An 18265-nucleotide genomic window follows, 5' to 3' on the forward strand; every position below is an offset into this window, starting at 1 on the left:
TTCAAAAGTGCTTGTAAACTTAGCCTATCTGAAATAAATGAATTATGTATTTTGAAAAATTTTTGGAACCGCCAGAAGTATGGATAGCATAAACTTGTCCACCTCCAAGTAAGTCTGCTTCCACCTAAGGTCCTCCACCCGCCACGTGCTCATAAGTACTCTACTCAAGAGTAACGCCTGTTAGTCTTAGACCATTAATATCGGTCTAAGCTGTTAGTACAACACGTGTATGTATTCAGTTTTGGGTTCCTTATATAAACAAACTTTACATTATGATCTGAAGTCTTAATTTTCAAGTTCGATATTGAGGAACTTTTTGTTAATAAGGGCCTTAGACTGCCTCGTCACAATGTCTGTGAAAGCCTGCAGCAAATACTCATCATTCAATGCAAGTAAATCCACATGAATTTAACCTATAATTAAATTCTAATTTTAGTAGTATTAATTTTTGTACATGTTTATATAAAACTGTAATAGAATTTATCACAGTTTTTATCACCGTAAGCCGAACGGGTATAATCCACACTTCCGCACAAAAACTGCTGATACGCGCAACACCAGTTCACTGTGGAACCAGTTCGCTGCGCACTCATTACCGAAACTATTTAAATACATACCTACATAGTCGCTGGCTACACAATAACACGCAATATAATAAAAATTATAACCCAACTACCAAGAAAGTGGGTCTAAAAAGAAAGAAACGAGAAAATATTTCAGATCGAAATAGAATTGCATGGGTAAAAAAATAGTCACAGAAGAGCCGTGGTCATACGGTTCAGGGTCTCGACCCTTGAAACTTGCTATCTTTCAAAGCCACCACAGTCCAAACCCAAACTTTATATCTGGCTACAGTACTTGCCTATGTTAATAAACGTGACCAATCCGAAATTTTGCAAACGTCTACAGCCGAGGAGCATGATGAGTTCTGAATATTACTGGAAGTGCAAAAGTAAGTCTTACTTTGCAGAAGCGAGTGTTTTTTGTAGGACTAGTCTAGTTGTTATCTATTGTCGGGTCCGCTAGTCTCACCTTGTGCTATTATGTATTCTGTGGTCGTACATCATATTTTATTCACATTTACAGTTCAGTATATAAATTGTTTATAGAAACAGGGTTTGAATTTGCAACTTCACGCGTTCTTACTAAAACGCTATGTTGACTTCCCTACGTAGTGACCCTTAAATGTTTATCGTAATTATCGTAATAATATTACACCTGACCTTAATGTTAAAGATGGGACCAAAGATCAAGGTTTATGTCGCGAAATAGCCTCTACAATGACGCGGCGACCATAAATATAGTCCTGCAGTGTCATGTAGCCCTGGTAATTATTTATACAATTGGTCCGCTCGCTCTTGACACAATACCGTATCGAACCGGGTAAATATTTAAAACAATATAGGTATATGGGTATAATCGTTTATTTCACTGAAAATGTATAATTGTGTACACAGTACACACATCTGTGTAACATCAGCTACACACAATCAAGCGAAAGTAAAGTCGACCATACCCATAGCCAGCAGTTGCACTAAGTTTTTGACTAGTGTAAGTACTATACTTACAAATTGTACAAAATGGTAAATTCCTTCTTCAATAGGTAGGTAGATACATGTAGAGTGCTCAGGTTAGGCAGTTTATTTTTGTATCTATAAAGTGCACCCCACTAGTTACTATCCATAACCATATTTAGAAATGTTTTCACTGTCCAGTGCCCACATCCCTAAGGCCTAGTTCTACTACATTAGTATTTTAGACGAGTAGGTACGAACGATTTTTGGGCGGTAAATCCAAAAATTGTTCGTACACGACTAAAATACTGAAGTTCTCTGTATGGCCCATAAGCGTGCTGCAGACTTGAGTACATACATGACAGTGTGTGGCCAGCGTAACACATACTACTGCTAGCTCTGCATCAACAAGTTATATGACGACAATCGCTCGTTTGTTTTGTCTACTTGTCCTATTTCAACTGTGTCAACAAAAACTGCAACGTAGTTTATAGCTATACAATTTATATTTATTATTTTCAATAAAATATTTATTTTTCGCTTAATACAGGTCGATAGAGCAATTTTCAAAGCATTATTATTTTAGACTGCATGCACAGTTTTTCAACGTGATTTAATGGGCTTTGGAGACCACTAGCGCTGTGTCGACAGGCTCGGCATAATGTTGAGTGGAGGCCCTTTTGTGTTACTTTTGTTGTTCTTTTGATAGATAAGATCAAATTAAATAAAACATGAATAATAAAAACTTTAGACTGTAGAAAATATATGTTAGTCAGTGAATACAAATAAGTCGGTGTTTTTGAAAAAATAATTTAACTCAATTAATTTTACTAATACCTTTAACTCGATATATTCAGGATTATACCATTATCAGTTTATTAGTCATACTTCGCCAATTTATCTAAAAACTTGTTACAAAATATTTATCTGATTCTACTAAACTTAATAGGTAACATAAATGTTAGGTTTGAGCACGGACTACCTAGGGTTCGTTTTGAGTTACAATAATCATTAGAAGTAAAGCATGGTTTCCCATATCCATATCTTTTAAAAACAACAGACATGAAAATATTTCTTCGTTTTACACGCGTTTCTAAACTGAAATTCAAATAAAATCCTAGTTTAAATGACTCCCCGCGTCAAGAGACAGCGTCATCACAAATTGCGACTCATGTCGGCAGACAATTTGCACTCGGCGAGTGAGGGCGGCACTCCAGGAGCGCCTAAATCCTTGTTATACGAGTACAGTAGCTCCTTACTCAACTATTAAAGCTACGCTACACAAGGGCTTGCTACAACTGTCTCGATGGTACAATGGTTAGTCTGTGACTTCAGAACACGAGGTCTGGGGTTTGGCTGAAATATTGTGATTTTATTACTTCCAAAAAATTCTCAGTATTAATACCCCGTAGAAGCATGGGAAGGTAGGTGGTGTTACAGCCCTGTTCTTGCGAGCACGTTAAACCGTCGGTCCCGTCGTTATCATAAACAATTAATATCTGATTGTGATCGTTACAGAATCAAATATTATCACCGCGCGGTCTAAGGTATCCGGATACTCTTTCTTGTAAGGAGGGATCATCACTCTGCAACACGGTAGGTTTCCATCCCTATGTCATTGACATCTCTTGAATTCGTACGAAGCGATTTGCTTCTTCATTACTTATACGCATGGCTACGGTATGGAATACTCTCTCTCGAAGTCTGTGTTTCCTAGTTCTTACAACCTGGGCATCTTTAAGATGAGTGTGTATCTTCTAGGCAAGTGCCTTCCACCTTGGGCTACATCTACACTTAGCATCAAGTGAAATCGTGGTTAGATCCTTCTTACAGGAGAGGTATGCTCTAGAAGGGAAAAAAACTCGGTAGGTATGTCACAGTCCGACTAGGACCAAAATCCAGGACCTCGTGATCCAAAGCGACACTAACCATTGAAACACCGAAGCAGACATCCAAACCTAATTCCGAAAAATCAATCAGCATGTCATGAAAACAATCAAAAGATTTACTGTGTAATTGTCGTCGGTATTGATGCTAATTGGCGGATGCGGGCTTCGTCGAGTGCACTCGATGCACCCCTGCGCCGGCGTACGAACAAAGGATGCACTGCTGTAGGATGTACGTAGGATGTATGTACTAGTCATTATGTGCCGTAGTAATGAACCCGGCGCACCCTAAAAGCGCTCTACTTCTAATTGGCACATTTTTTTTGTCCCCATTAACCCTGTGACATGTAGAACGAAAAATTATCGAACGTATGTACAATGTGCGTATGTTGATACTTTTAAAAAAATAAGTAAATTTATTTATCCACGGATTAAAGAAGAGCGTTATTAAACATGTATTTAAAAGAAATTCGTGTTAGTTACACTATTTATAACTCAATAACGGCTGGACTGATTTGGCTGAAAACATGTGGTGAGGTAGCTTAGAACCAGAAGACGGACATAGGTTACTTAGGGTAGGGGCAGGGTTTCACGCGGAGGAAGTTGCGGGCGTCCGCTAGTATTGAATAGAAACAGGAATTTTAATGCGAAAAATCATTAAGTCATGATTAAAAATTATTATTAACAAATAATGACTATTTGATATTTGATTGAAAACTAACGAATTCGAGCGTAAAAGTAACCAAATATTTGACTAACAACTCTTTTGTGTACGTGGCACTCCGAAATCCAGAAAGTTAAGTTAAGCGCAAAATAGTTGCTAAAATTGTTGTTGCAAAGTATTATAATTATTATTATCAATCTATTTACTAGCCCACAGAAGCATCCATATTTCTTTCAAGAGTACTTGGTGTTAAGACCCACCACGTTCCAATGCGGGCTTAAGATAGTAATGACTGGCCTTAAGTCTGTTGGTTTTCACACGGGATTCTAACGCCTTCAAACCTGATAAACTTTTAAAAGGATGGAAAATAAATTATCGGCCTCAGATTCGAACCCAGAACCATATGGTCCATAACCTCTGATCGACGAGGTAATTACATACAAAAGTCTATGGAATGCAGATTAACCAGAAGTATAGCAAATACCACGACGAAATAAATTAATAACTATGCTAATCATCATTAATTATTATTTTTTGATCAGTGATAAAATATCCATTAATTAAAGTTCATTATGTCAAACGATGTAGCCATGCCATACTAATTAAATAAATATGTAATTCATTAAGTTCATTATAATGTAACCGTTGAACTTTCGAGGTTAACTGAAATCTTGACTTGGCTAAATTAATTTTGATTGAGCTTATATTATCTTACGTACGAATCCAAACTTTACAACAGAATTAAGAATATTATACTTTAAAACCTATTCTTGTACTTTACATTGTAGATGTGAAAATAAAAATTGATGTTTTATGCTCAGCCTTGAGTAAAAATACCTTGTGATCTTAACACAAATAATAATATTATCAGTGAAAGTAAAGGCGTATGTAAACACTTAATTTGTTTTAGTTCAAACGAGTGCAATAAGTAGTTTAAGTAAAGGCTTTTAAGATCTTATATCTGTGTGCTTAACGCTGTTTATCTTACTGTTGAATACGGTGTGTGTGACGTCCCCGCTTGAGCGTTGGTGAATGCCTCAGAACAAACACAAGGTCCAGAGTTCGATTTTTAGCTCAAGTCAATTTATTTTCAAATTGGCAAAAGTCATGGTGGTAGCGTAGCTTTTACAAAAACGAACTGCTGACTTCTTATTTAAAGAGTCTGCATAAATAGAAAATTTAATCAGTGAACAGTTCGACTGATTCAAGGAACCATCACTTAATGAAAAAATGTCCAGGATCCTAATGTAGGTTTAAGTTCTCCAAATCACTGTTATCAGCCTATTTATTAACTATTTGAATGGCCCACTACTTCACGTCTCCATATAGAAGAAGGCTGGAGCTCAACCCCACCAAAAGAAAAGAAGGAAAGCATAAGTAATATTTAAAACCCGACCCAGGAATCAGTTAAGAATTTAAGTTTTCAATAAACGAATAGAATAATAATTAATAACATGAACCAACACCAACAGACACTAAGCATTTCCAATTTTGAGGTTATAACGATCCATTACTTCTAACTACTACTACGGTTAATTAAGTAACTTATACTCAATAATAACCATGATAAGTACCTAGTTAATACTTGAGAGTATTGCTAAACGGCTAACTAAACAGTTCTTTAACCAAATTGCTTCATCTACTCGTACCTATCAAGTACCGTGTAAGCAAAAATGGTAGTTCATTACTTCAACTGCATTTCGACATTACATAGACAATAAACAAATCGCAGTTTGCTATTGATCGACCACCAAATAGTTACAAATTACAATGCATGTCTTCGTAAAGGTGTTCGCACATCCAGCTGCACGCACCGAAACAGCTAATGATTCTTATTCATAACTATTGAAACGATCTACGTGATTTTACTAAGCGTTGCATATAGGCATAGGCTGGACATATGCATTTTCAAGAACGTATTATAGATATTTCAAAAATCAAACCTTAGTTTTTTTTTTAATTTTCTACGATACATAATAAAAGCTAAATTCGAACAAAAATATCATAATATTCATTCGTGTGTTGCGGCAGTTCTGTGTAGCGATTACACTGTCTATAGTTAAAACTGGTGAGTGGCAAATCAAAAAGCAAACTTGCATTTCAGAATTATACTTACGAAAAGTATTTTATGGGATTCTATGAAATGTGATTTTAGCAACGCATACTGGAGAGTGTGCGATCAACTTTAATATATTGCTAAAGAAAAAAGGAGTACTGTGAACCTTGTGCAGCTGTAATACGGGTTACGATATATTGAGTTTTATAGTTAATTTTCTTTGTAAAAGGAGACAATAGGGTATATCAAGTGGGTAGAGGAGCGTGGGTGGCTGGGAAGTTGCGAAGTTTAAAGTGCTTTGTGGCGCACTGATGGCCTGTCAGGATTTTATACTGCTTGCTTCAAGTTTAAGTACGAGTAACCTACCCAATATGTCATTCCATGTGTGTAACTAAAAGTAGATTTTAAATTGACTTGTGAATTGCGGTTTTGCTTGGCTTCACATGTTTTTCTTGTTTTCATAAATACATTTATGTTTTCAGCGAGCGATTGAAACTGTTTTGTTCTGAGTCGAGACTTCAGAGCACCTCTACCACAAGAAAGAGGAGACTGGTAAAGAGAGGGAAGTTGGAGTTAGGATGCATAAGTTCTGGAATAAAAACCGTGCTTTGACCACAGAGATAAGTTGACTGAATGACTGTAAGCCTATACCACGGTAGATATAATAAGCCTATACATAACTGGTAGGCTAGTAAGTAGTAATTATCCCTAAAACAGAACAAACTTTCTGGCAAAGTGGTGTTCTCTGTAGTGATGTGTTATCAATTAGGAGACCCAGGTTTTATTGCTGATTCTAATGCATTTTAAAACTAACACAAATAACCATATTTTATTTATTTCAGAATGAGACACTATTAGAAATGGACGCAGAAGAGAAATAATGACGGCTGTAGTACTAAACCGGAAGAGGTCTGGGGCAAAGAGTTCTACAGATTAACTAAGATAAACTAGCATTGAAACAGTTAAACTTAACCAACAGTTTACTAGGAGCGCATAAAGATGTCGGCGGTCGCCGCTGGGTCATTATCCTTCTATGCTCCTCGTACTCGTAAACCCGATACTGAGATTCCCTAGAAAGGTTTTACGAGCGTATAAACCACAGATATAAACCACGACGCGCGACGTCGCGTTGTAAACTGCAATATTAAATGGACAAGTAAATTAAATAGCTAACTACTAGCAGAGAAAAAGCGATTACTGTCTGATGGTGGACACGGATTTTTTTTTCCCTCTATCGTTTATCCATCTGAGACCTGTTACTGTGTATATTATTCTAGCGTTTGTAATTATGACATTACTGTGATTACTCGCATAGTAAATAATACTTATTAATAGCACAGAATATTTAATAGGTAGGTATCTAATATTATATTTATTTAACTATCACAGACATCCTCGTCAGCCTAATGACATCTACTACCGAATATACCTCCTGAACTATTTCCAAGCACCACAATCTCGAGGTGTCTGCATCCAGCGGCTCCCTGCAATCCATTTGTTGTCATCGGTCCACTTATAGGCCGACTAATACTGCCAAATCCGATGCGGGATCGCCAAGCAGCTTGGGGCAACAACGTCCATTCGTTACTCGAATTAACGGCCTCGTTAATGTCTCTTTAGTTCTGAGACTCGTTCAACCATATCAGTATTGTTTTTTTTTTCGATTTCGATTCGATTCATTTGAAAATAATAATGAAGTTCTTATTTTATAAAAAATCGTTTTTAAGGTCTTGTTTGTTTGTCGTCAATAGCTAAACATACAAGAGGCGCAACTAGCCGGTAAGCCGAGAGCACCGAGAGCACCGAGAGCGCAGACATGGGACATATGGATTACACGGATATTGTGTTTGCGGCCGGAGAGATTGAGCAGCCGCAAGTATGCCGCAAGAGCCTAGTAACCTAAACAAAACATGCCTACTGCTTGTACCGGCGAGCCGCATTCAATGCTTGTCTTGAAATGAATAATTTCAATAAATAACTCTTTTGATATCAACCATGTAACGTTTACTAAACATGTTTAATTTGTTATACACGTAGTCTGGTAAAATAACACAATTTTTAAATAAAAATGATAAAGTTGATTTTATTTAACAGTTATAAAAACAAGTAACGGAGTAAAATTGAAACTGAAGATAAAAACGCTATCATATCGTAAAAGCGAAAAAAAAACTTCTTAACAAGGTCGCAGCGGGTTATCACAAAACCCAAATATTTGAGCCCACACTTAAAGAGAAAGGAAAGTAATTCCTTAATATGCTTTAAACAAACAAGTTTAGTTTGTGTTTAGCCAATAATTACTTATCAACAAGGTTTTTAGATTATTATTTATTAATTTATAAGAACAAAAAGTTTCAATCAAAATAAATAACGTGACTGCGCTGAGGATATGAAGAAAATCTCGATATTAAGATATACAGATTATACACAGAGTTACTCGCACATGAAAAAGGTCTGAAGGCGTCTGAACTGAATTTTTCTACAGAGTACATTTTTCCACACTCTGAATCATCCTTTGCCTTTAGAATTAACCATAAATAGTCGTTTTAATTTCAGTTAAACAAACAAAAATTTTACTGGTTTTGTAAAACTTGGAACTTTTAAAAATTCTAACGAACGCATTATTAACTTACAGAATTATTGTGTTTTAGGGCTAAAAGTTTGTTTAAGAGCAATTCAATGTTTTAATCAACTATAAAGCACGGAGCACGGAGCATGTAGAATTGTAGATACATACTCGTAATACAGGCAGCAAACTGAACTGTGAGTCTGAGAGTTCGTACAAAACAATGGAACGCGACTGGCATCTTTGAAATATTCATGCTCCGAGCACTGAGTACACATTGCTCTACCTACTTCAGCGAGCGAAGGTAGTTCTCATTCAAATTGTGACACTTATTACACAGGACATAAAGGATGTATGCTCATTCTTATACAAATATTACAAAACGACAATCTTCAAACAAGATTGCAGGACTATAATTGTGTTTTTAGGTAAGTGTAATGTGACATAAAGCTCCTTTGTTGTCAATGTTCAACTAACAATTGCAAAATTTATTACTAGAAAGTCTTACGTAGACACTTTTTAGTCTACGCCAAATATTGAAGACATTTACATATATTGTATTTTGTATGATTAGCAATATAGCAAGGAGTGGACCAAGCATGGTTATAATAAATTCAACATAAAATCATAGCACAAGTTTCTCCACAAAATCATCGAACTTTAATTTGAAAAAGGGACCAGATAATGATGGAATTTTAGCGAAATTTCAAAGCTATTTAAACTTCTGCATGAGCTTACAAAGTTACTTAAGTTAATTACAGCCACAAAATCACAGGAAGCTTATTTTTGAAGTCAGCATCTATGTTGTGGATAATAATAAACTTATTATATTTACGAGTTGTCTTCGGCGGCCGATATGCGGATAGTTGCGACTCAGGGAGATGAGTGACAAGTCAGGAAGTATAACTAAAACTGTCACTGATGCGTCAATTTTTCTATTCCAGCTGCATTTTCTGACGGACGGAAGAGTGCTGACCCAAATATGCTCTAGTGGGGCAAGTTGCTGCAACCTTTTTTTCAGAGAAGTGACAGGAGAAATATCTCAATAGACATGCCAACTCGATCCAGCCAGCCCACATTACCACAGTAACATTAGAATACGAAAGCGTATCTGTTTGATATGTTTTCACGACAAAACCGCAGAAGTAATATAAAAAAAATTCGCACAGAGATCAATGCCAACTTGTTTCGTCAATGGAGTAAATCCAAAACAGAAAATGTAAATTATACTTGAAAATATTTTGTTTAACCGCTTTTAATTGAATGAATTTAATTTTAAATAATGAGAAAGATTCATGGAAACAAACATGCTTTGAAATTGCAAATGAAAACAAAGGACTGATGAGAAAAGAAGAAGCAAGGGAAATATGCAAGGATCGCCGTCTAGTGGAAGGTTGTCTCCGCCTACTTTAAGGGGAATGAATCGTGATGATGATCTTTGTAATCATATGTTGGAGTTATAATAGACAGTTGGCATGTCTGTATACATCACCACACCAGTGATAGTGTTGGAGTTACACTAAACCATCAGTATCGTAAACGAATCTTTGCTAGTAACTTTTACTGTCACTTCAGCCCTATTTAAAGATTCCATCTCTTTAGTTTTCAGAGATTATCTACGTTTATTACGATGGTTTATTTCTTCACTTACTCGTATATCTTCTGTTACCTTTTGTTTAGCAATTTTCGATTACGATAGTTAAGAAAGTAATTATGAGAGCAATTAGAAACTCTAACAGTGTTTTAACAGATTGATCATTTATTGCAAAAATAACTTTTTTATACTAAGATATTAATTAACAGGAGACAAATCATTATTTACTTTTTTCTCAGTTTAGCAAAACACATTAATCTTAATTACAGTTGGATATCTGCGAGCGGCACCGACTGAGCCGCGAGTGCTTTCATCAAACGAGTGAGATAACATTGGATAAATCATTCTGATAGCTGGTAGTGGTGTGGGGGCCTGTGATGACCACACTTTCGTCATTCTTATAACAACTAAAATCTTTTCAGATGATGCTTCTACCACAGGTAACTACCAGCACCAGTTACTAAGGTAGGCAACCTTTGGTCTGGTTTTGAGCAAATAACAAAGATCTAGACTCAATTGTAGAAGTTGTACTGTAGAAATTTGTATTGTAGAATTGTAGTTGTTGTAAGTACACAGTATACAATGTTTTTAACATCCTATTTTTCCTTTCTTTTTTTACATTTCCTACGTTATGTCATATTGTTCTCTCCCTGGAACAAACTTTTATAATAATATACGAAGGTCTGACCATTCGTGTCTCAGCCCATAAGATAACATGGCCATCGAGCTGGTAGTAGTTTGGCATGGAGCCGAAACATCGATGGTGACAGGTGGCGCGGAACCGGGCTTAGTAATGACTTCCTGCGACAGACGCTCCCTGCATACATTAATCGTTGCTGCGGTGCTTTGGGCTTTCTGACTGCTTTGTAAATTAACCTCTGATAGATCGATACTAATATAATAAAGCGGAAGAGTTTGTTTGCATGATTGGGGTAATCGCTAGAGTTACCAATCGGATTGTAAGACAGCTTTTTGTATATGATAGCCATACTTAAAATAGGTATAGGTCGATATATAGGAATAGGTCGGAAAATCTTGTATCAAAGTCTCTTCTTCAAAATGTTATAAGTTTTTTGCTGGATTCGATTGTCAGAGTCGTCAGTTTTTCGGTGAATATAAAAATAAATTTCTAAACAGTAAATTGTTTACGTACATCGTTTTCTAACGTCCTGCGACCTGCGGTTAGATTGCATGATCCGGCTCATACAGCTACCTCTCGATTGCTTCCCAATAGGCATGATTGTAGCCAAGAAACCACCTTGAAAATACGAAGTAACTTAAAGAGAGGAAGGAATTAAGCAATGAAATCATTGTAATATATGATAACGTCATGCCCATGACGAACACCTACCGTTTTAGACATAAACAGATAAATACCGATAACAATTCACAAAACGATTACAGATAAAGCGAGATTCCCACGAGACAAGGTCGTTCGGTGATGTTCGTTGTTACATAACCACACATAATACCAGTATTATAATTATATATGTCATTAGCAGAGTTATAGGAAATAGGCGCACTCGACTGTGACATGATTTTTAGTTGTCAGAAAAACCAAATGGCCACCTAATGTTAAATGGTACCATCGCCAATAACAAAGAAATACCTACTTCGCAGGGCACGCTAGAAAATGCTCCTACATCAAATTGATGTAGGAGTAGTTTCTAGCGTGCCCAATGTCAATTTACCCTTCAAACAGCAATGCTGTTTGGTGGCAGACATGAGTATGGAGATACTACTTTCCCGGTAAAGCTCCACCACAGAGCTCTACGAATAAATATCATGTCATTAAATTTTAAGAAATCAAAACCACAGTAAAAACTACGAGTACGACCCTGTTGTTTGCAGCCGTTGTTGATCTGTGACTTTCAATTATTACTATGATCACTCACATATTATCAAACTCTTGGAAATTAAATTAAATTAAATTTACTCGTATAATTCAAATATCAGAATCGATATAAAGTGAATATGAGAAATTTCGGGACTTCGCAAGTAATTGCCAAGATATAAGTTTTCAATCATAATTATTATTAATAAGCAAAGTAAAAAGATAAAATACTAATAAAAATAATCACAAAGATGCCTAAATTAGGATAACTTTGACGTGAATAACAAAATCTCTGCCACCCCCAGGATTACTGTTCGACGTGAAACATAAACAAAGCTGCCGTATCTCCCGCTGGGCTTAAAGTGTTGACAAGTGCTCTTAATATAGCTTAATATAACCAACGACTGGTTCACAATGAACGAAGAAAAACATCCACAAAACAACGTTGGCGTAGGTCGCGGTATCTAGCTACAATCTTAAAAGGTATACAAAAAAACGTGTCATTTAAAGCAACCTCTAAAAGGTACATTTTATTTATCCTTGTTTTAAAACCTTGTCCTTTTACGAGATTTAAATTCCAGTGAATTTTAAGTTTAATATAATAAAATATTTATTTGTTATAGGAAATGTAAAGGCTATTATAAATTGCATTTTAATTTTATTAAGTGGAAAAGTAGAAAATGAAAGCAGTAAATGACTAAGGTTTTTTCTTACAAACAATATACCTATTCCTGTAGTAGCCAGACATTACGTTTTTCTAATTACTACAATCGATGCATATTGCTACAAGCGATTTCCCTTGTTTCTTCCATTCTCATCAACCCTTTCATAGAAGTTCGTCAGTTTAGAGTACTCTTGACCTGGCGTTTACTGAGAATGTCCTGGATTTGGTTCAGAAACATTCACCTTAGTCTTCTACCATAATTTCCATTCACCCTCGTCTTATAAATAAATCTCTTTAAATCTTATTTCGTTCATCCACTAAGTACCTACCCAAATCACCCAAGGCATACAATTCCAATAATGATTTCTTCCTTCATCCTATAACTTCAGTTTTGTGTAAAATAATGTGGCAACATCATCCACCATTAAAACGATTATAGCACGTATTTAATTGAGATCTTGTAAAGATCCTTATTTAAATTTAAATTAAAAACATTTATTCAAATGAAGTCGATCACTTTCTATAAAATCTCAAGTTGCTTTTTATATTTGCGCTCTTAAAAATATTTTATAAACAAACCTAATAGGAGTTTATAACGATAAATATGTTGTTTAACATTGAATGAAAGGTATTATAAATAACACCTTCGACGGAAATCTGAAGAAAGTATACCTTACTCACTAATCCATTGAATTATTTTTCAATATTAGACATATTCTACAATATGCAGTATTTGGTGACCCATCTTTTCGTATAGCACTACGCAATATGGTACTATTCAATCGTAGATGTTATGTTAGAGGTATTTCATGATAAAGTAAATTAGTAAGAGGATGCAGTTTTCTTAATGGACAGAATTTATTTATGATTTCTTCATAGATATACCTAAATAGGAACTGCAAAGTAATTCCCAACTCAGACGCCTTGAATTTAAACAGGTTTCGCGAGTGACCTGCAAAATTCATAACGAGATTTATAAATCAAGCAGCGTGCAGTTTTTGCTGGCAGAATATGTAGCAGTAGTTATTTGACAAAAAAAAACTAAATGTTAAATAAACAGGCTGGACGTATTAAAATACAGATACGTTTATGATTTGAAAGGGCACAAGGAAAGATTTCCAAACAGAAAAGAAAAAGAAGTTAGTGAGGTTAAAAGAAACTTGTGTATACAACTTTCAACGACAGACCAAGCAGATGGTAAGTAGAAACTTTTCCCTAGTCCTATAAAGTGTTAAGCCTAATGTGCCTAATGCCTTTAATTACTTGTCAATCAAACTTAGCGACAAAAAAGCATGGCGGTGTTACTTCCCGGTTGAGTTCTGTCACAAACAGCTCTACTACTAATGTAATAATACTATTAATCAAAAATAGTAAGGCGGCATCAGTAAATGAGGAATGCAGCGCTGATAATGATCAATGAATCAATGACGAGATATATGGAGGTGCCAGTGATCATGAAAACGGTCGCATTTGATTCAGAATACATAAAATTGCAGCACGTATAGGAGTGACTTACAAATATGAAATTAAGTTTCAATTTAAGCGTTTCATGGACATATGAGTGTTTTTGCAATAACTGTAAAGTCTGGCTCTGATTAATACATGCGATTGAACGAATGGACTGGACCTAGTTATTTTTCGATAAAAATTTCGCAACAACAATAAATGAAGGTTACACCTGACTTACGTATTAAACTTAGAATGTGTGCAATGACAGAAAAACTTGATGTGAGGGTCAATTCGTCATTTTTAATAAAGTTAGATTCAAATGGTTGGAATTTCCTACAGACGAAGTCCTACAGAGTTCCTACAGATGATAGAAGAGATAATAAAGCAATATAATCTTGATAGAGATAAAATGCAGTTAATGTCTGTTGAAATGAAATAAACAAAAGCAATAATCTCGTCGCGCGTCATAAATAAAGATCATAATTCAACGTCAATTAACACTAGCACAGAATTCCTGTGCGTAGTCAGTACGTGCATAATCCTCGAGAGAAATCTTGAAGAGCTGTAGAAGTATAGGCGCCTCTTATCGCAACCTGATTTATCATGGATTTATCTTTCTTATCGTCCCGCCTTCGGAATGTACCCAAAGGTTCCGGGTTCAGAACACGAGGATGCTATAACAACGAGGAGGCCATTTATTTTGTCAAGTTTTTGCTAGCGAGTACCAGGCTCACAGCCACATATGGAGATGGCATTCGGGCGGTAAAAACTTCGCTCCGTGTATGGATTCCGGTATTAGATCGGGAAGTGCCTTCTTGCAATACGACCTGTATTCCCATGAAGTAAGAACCATTTTTCGTACATAAAAGATTTATATTTAAAGGTTCACAATTTGTTGAGAATATCTCCTAATTAAACGTTAATTAACCGTATAGTAAACAGTTAATCGCAACAGTCTTTGAAGGATACATGATGAGTCGTATAAAATTAATAAAACTCGGCCTAGCTGTGTTAATTACACACTCAAGTTCCTAATGAATTAGTTCCTTCAGCAAAGAAACGCTAATTAAGAGCCACAGCTAAAGATTAGAGATGATCGTTTTTTAATTTATTGGATATCAAAATGTTAATAAAAAATTTAGCGGCCGCGACATTGATTGAGAGCCTTCGATACACTTTGTATTCGGTGAGACAATTTTAAAATTTGTTTTGTTGGTTTTTGAGACCCCATAGTACGAGTTTGTTCATGGGTAGAACAAAAGAAATGCTTTGTAATATTTAAATTATTACGAATAACGGAAACTGTACAAGTTACCGCTGCAGTACGATATCACTTGATGGTAAGTGACGATGCGGTCTGAAATAGTAAAAATCTCGACAAATTTCTACTTATGAGGCAGGTATTGCTCCGCAGTTCGTCGTGTTCCTACTTCAGAGCGGACTAGAAGTTTATGTTTGCCAATCTCATGGTGAGATTAACCATGTGCCTATGCAGGAAATATTATAGTGCATAAGTGAGTGCACAAGCACAGGTGCACTCGCTGTTCCCTCAATCTCGTAGTCCGATGACACGGCAGACTATCACGACCGGTGAAAGATCAGGCGGAAGACCGACGCCATACTTGCATGCTCTGCTCTCCGAGGCACCACCAACTTCCCAACTCCAGCGTATATGTATTCTCTGCTGTGGTCCAGGCAATATGATTTTTCTTGTTAGAAAAATCGCAATACTTAACATTGTTTTTTCTGGTTGGCCTGACCCGGGATTTGAACCCTGGACCTCGTTGTCAGTAGTTGAACCAGTGAACCACGGGACCAAAGAGGCAGTTAATAGTTAAACATTAATCAAGAGTCACAGCATGTTCTCCTTGTTATCAGTTAAAATATTCATCATTATCAGCTCTTTTCAGGGCGCCTCTCTGGAAGGGATATGAAACTTAGACCCACCACTCTGCACAAGTGCTTGTTGGCGGGTTTAGGGTAATATTGTTAAATTCATTAACGTCCCCTAAGTAACTAACTAAGATGTTAATAATAATAATGGCCGAGTTCGAGAGCTTTACGAGCTCTCCAAAGCACGAGGTACCTATTAAGGTGGTATACCTATGGAAATTTTACTGTTACTTACGTACCTATATAATTTGTAATTTTTATAAAAGAAAGAAAAGCTCAGAATTTCCATTTGACCGTCCAAACTGGAACCCATGACCTTGCCATCCGAAGCCGCATAGACTAACTTTACCACCACCACTGGACCAATGAGGTAATAAAAAATATCAAAATAGTAAGAATTTTCGACCTTATTATCATCATTAAGTCATGACATAACTTGACGCTTCAAAAGTGCTTGTAAAATAAGCTGCAAGAATTAAATTAATTTCGAGTTTCAGTTTTACCTAATATTATTATTATTGTACCTACCTATAAATTAGCCGATAAGTAAGTAAAATAGGTAGGTACTGCATTATACTTGCACACTGTACAAACAGACAGGTACGAGTATTTGCACTGAACCAATAGGAACACAAAAAACAAAACAAAAGCTATTAACAATGTTATCAGCAATTGTCTAGTCTAGGACAATGTGCTTATGATATTTTGTATTTCCTTTTCTATGGATTTTACTTTTACGTGCATTTTGGTGAGTCTCTGAGACCTACATACCTACCTACATTTTGGTGAGTCTCTTAGCACAGTCTACTTACACATCTGTAACCTACTAATATTATAAAGATGAAAGATTTGACTGTTTTTTGTTGCATTGCTAAGCTCTGAAACTCAACCTATTTGAAGAATAAAATTATTTTACTGTTCCCCGAGTACTTCTACTTTGGCTATGGGCTATAGGCTATATTTTATCCCCGTATTCCTACGGGAACGGAACTAGGTATGCGGGAGAAACCGCGTGGCGGCTATTAGTGTTACCTACTATAATTATATTTAGTATAAAAACTATAATTAACAGTAATTAGTGGTCTATCATTTAAAGCGAGTAGGCAACGATTATTATTATATTAATAGAATATCTTTGCAATTAAGTGGTAGGTATGTAATTGAGCGTTTTTAAATACGTACCCAGTACCCACAATAAGTATACAAACCTCAAAAATAACGTCGAGTGCAGTTCTATATACAATATCATTCGGTACTTATTGAAAGTAACGAAATTCAAGTGGCATAAACAAAAGCGGTCGTTAAACAAAACAGTTAAAGTGAAAAAAAAAAAAAAACAATAGTTGCAGAATAATAAAGTAAATACGAGTACCGCCGCAGATAAAACTAAAAAGTCCATAAAAACACTCACCAAAATAATATCAACAGTTTTAGTATTCTTTCCACTCACGTCTCATAACTGCTGTTCCACACCAGCGCCTTAGCGTCACACAAACTCTCACCCACTAATTAATTTGAAACTTTGAGATTAGCGTAAATTATTACGATACGGTTATTATTCCACCGGCGACGAAACAATACGACACGTCTGCACAGCACCGCGTCTGCGTGCAATATGAAGGCGCGCCGCGGGGTAACACACTGCAGAGTGCAGACTGCAGAGCACCTATACCCCACGCCAATGCTCCTGGCATTCGATGTCTTAAAATATTTAACAATGGAATTCATAGACGTTATAGGGGATCATTCATCCGCAGAGTGTCAAAGTCTCAAACAAATAGAGTTTCGACACTCAGCGGCTGAAAGATCCTCTGGGGGTGCCCCTACAACGTCTATGAATTCCACTGTGAGTGATGAACATTTACTCCAGCTATGGTCAATATTTTGATTAAATCTCATGCAAGCCTGGTAAAAAAATTGGGGTAAGCTTTTTACTGATTGTTTATTTACGGAGGCTTGCGTCACTAGGGGGACTTGGACTAGCGTAGGAGATGAACAAATGGTGGGGTCTTTGATGACATACGTCATGTGGGGTGATGTTGTCATCAGTTTTTGGGTGTCCTTAAACTAAAACGTGTGGATATCGGCTAGAGCAAAGTTCGGCCCATCAGAGAATTTGGCTATGTGAATTGCCGCCGCACCGCAAAG

General features: G+C 36.2%; 1 protein-coding gene across 2 annotated transcripts in view; it reads right to left on the reverse strand.

Moving 5' to 3' along the window:
• LOC112053706 (GAS2-like protein 1) overlaps positions 1-17742 on the reverse strand; it is a 90775-nt gene extending 73033 nt beyond the window's left edge. The window contains exon 1 of one of the 2 annotated variants that reach the window (XM_052888756.1): positions 17568-17742. The gene's annotated coding sequence lies outside the window, so the exon portion shown is untranslated. Of the gene's footprint in view, positions 1-17528 lie in introns of both variants that reach the window. The other variant, XM_052888754.1, reaches the window with a different exon arrangement.
• Positions 17743-18265: the final 523 nt, after the last annotated feature.

Source organism: Bicyclus anynana, chromosome 23, assembly GCF_947172395.1.
Source record: "Bicyclus anynana chromosome 23, ilBicAnyn1.1, whole genome shotgun sequence".
Lineage (NCBI taxonomy): Eukaryota > Metazoa > Arthropoda > Insecta > Lepidoptera > Nymphalidae > Bicyclus > Bicyclus anynana.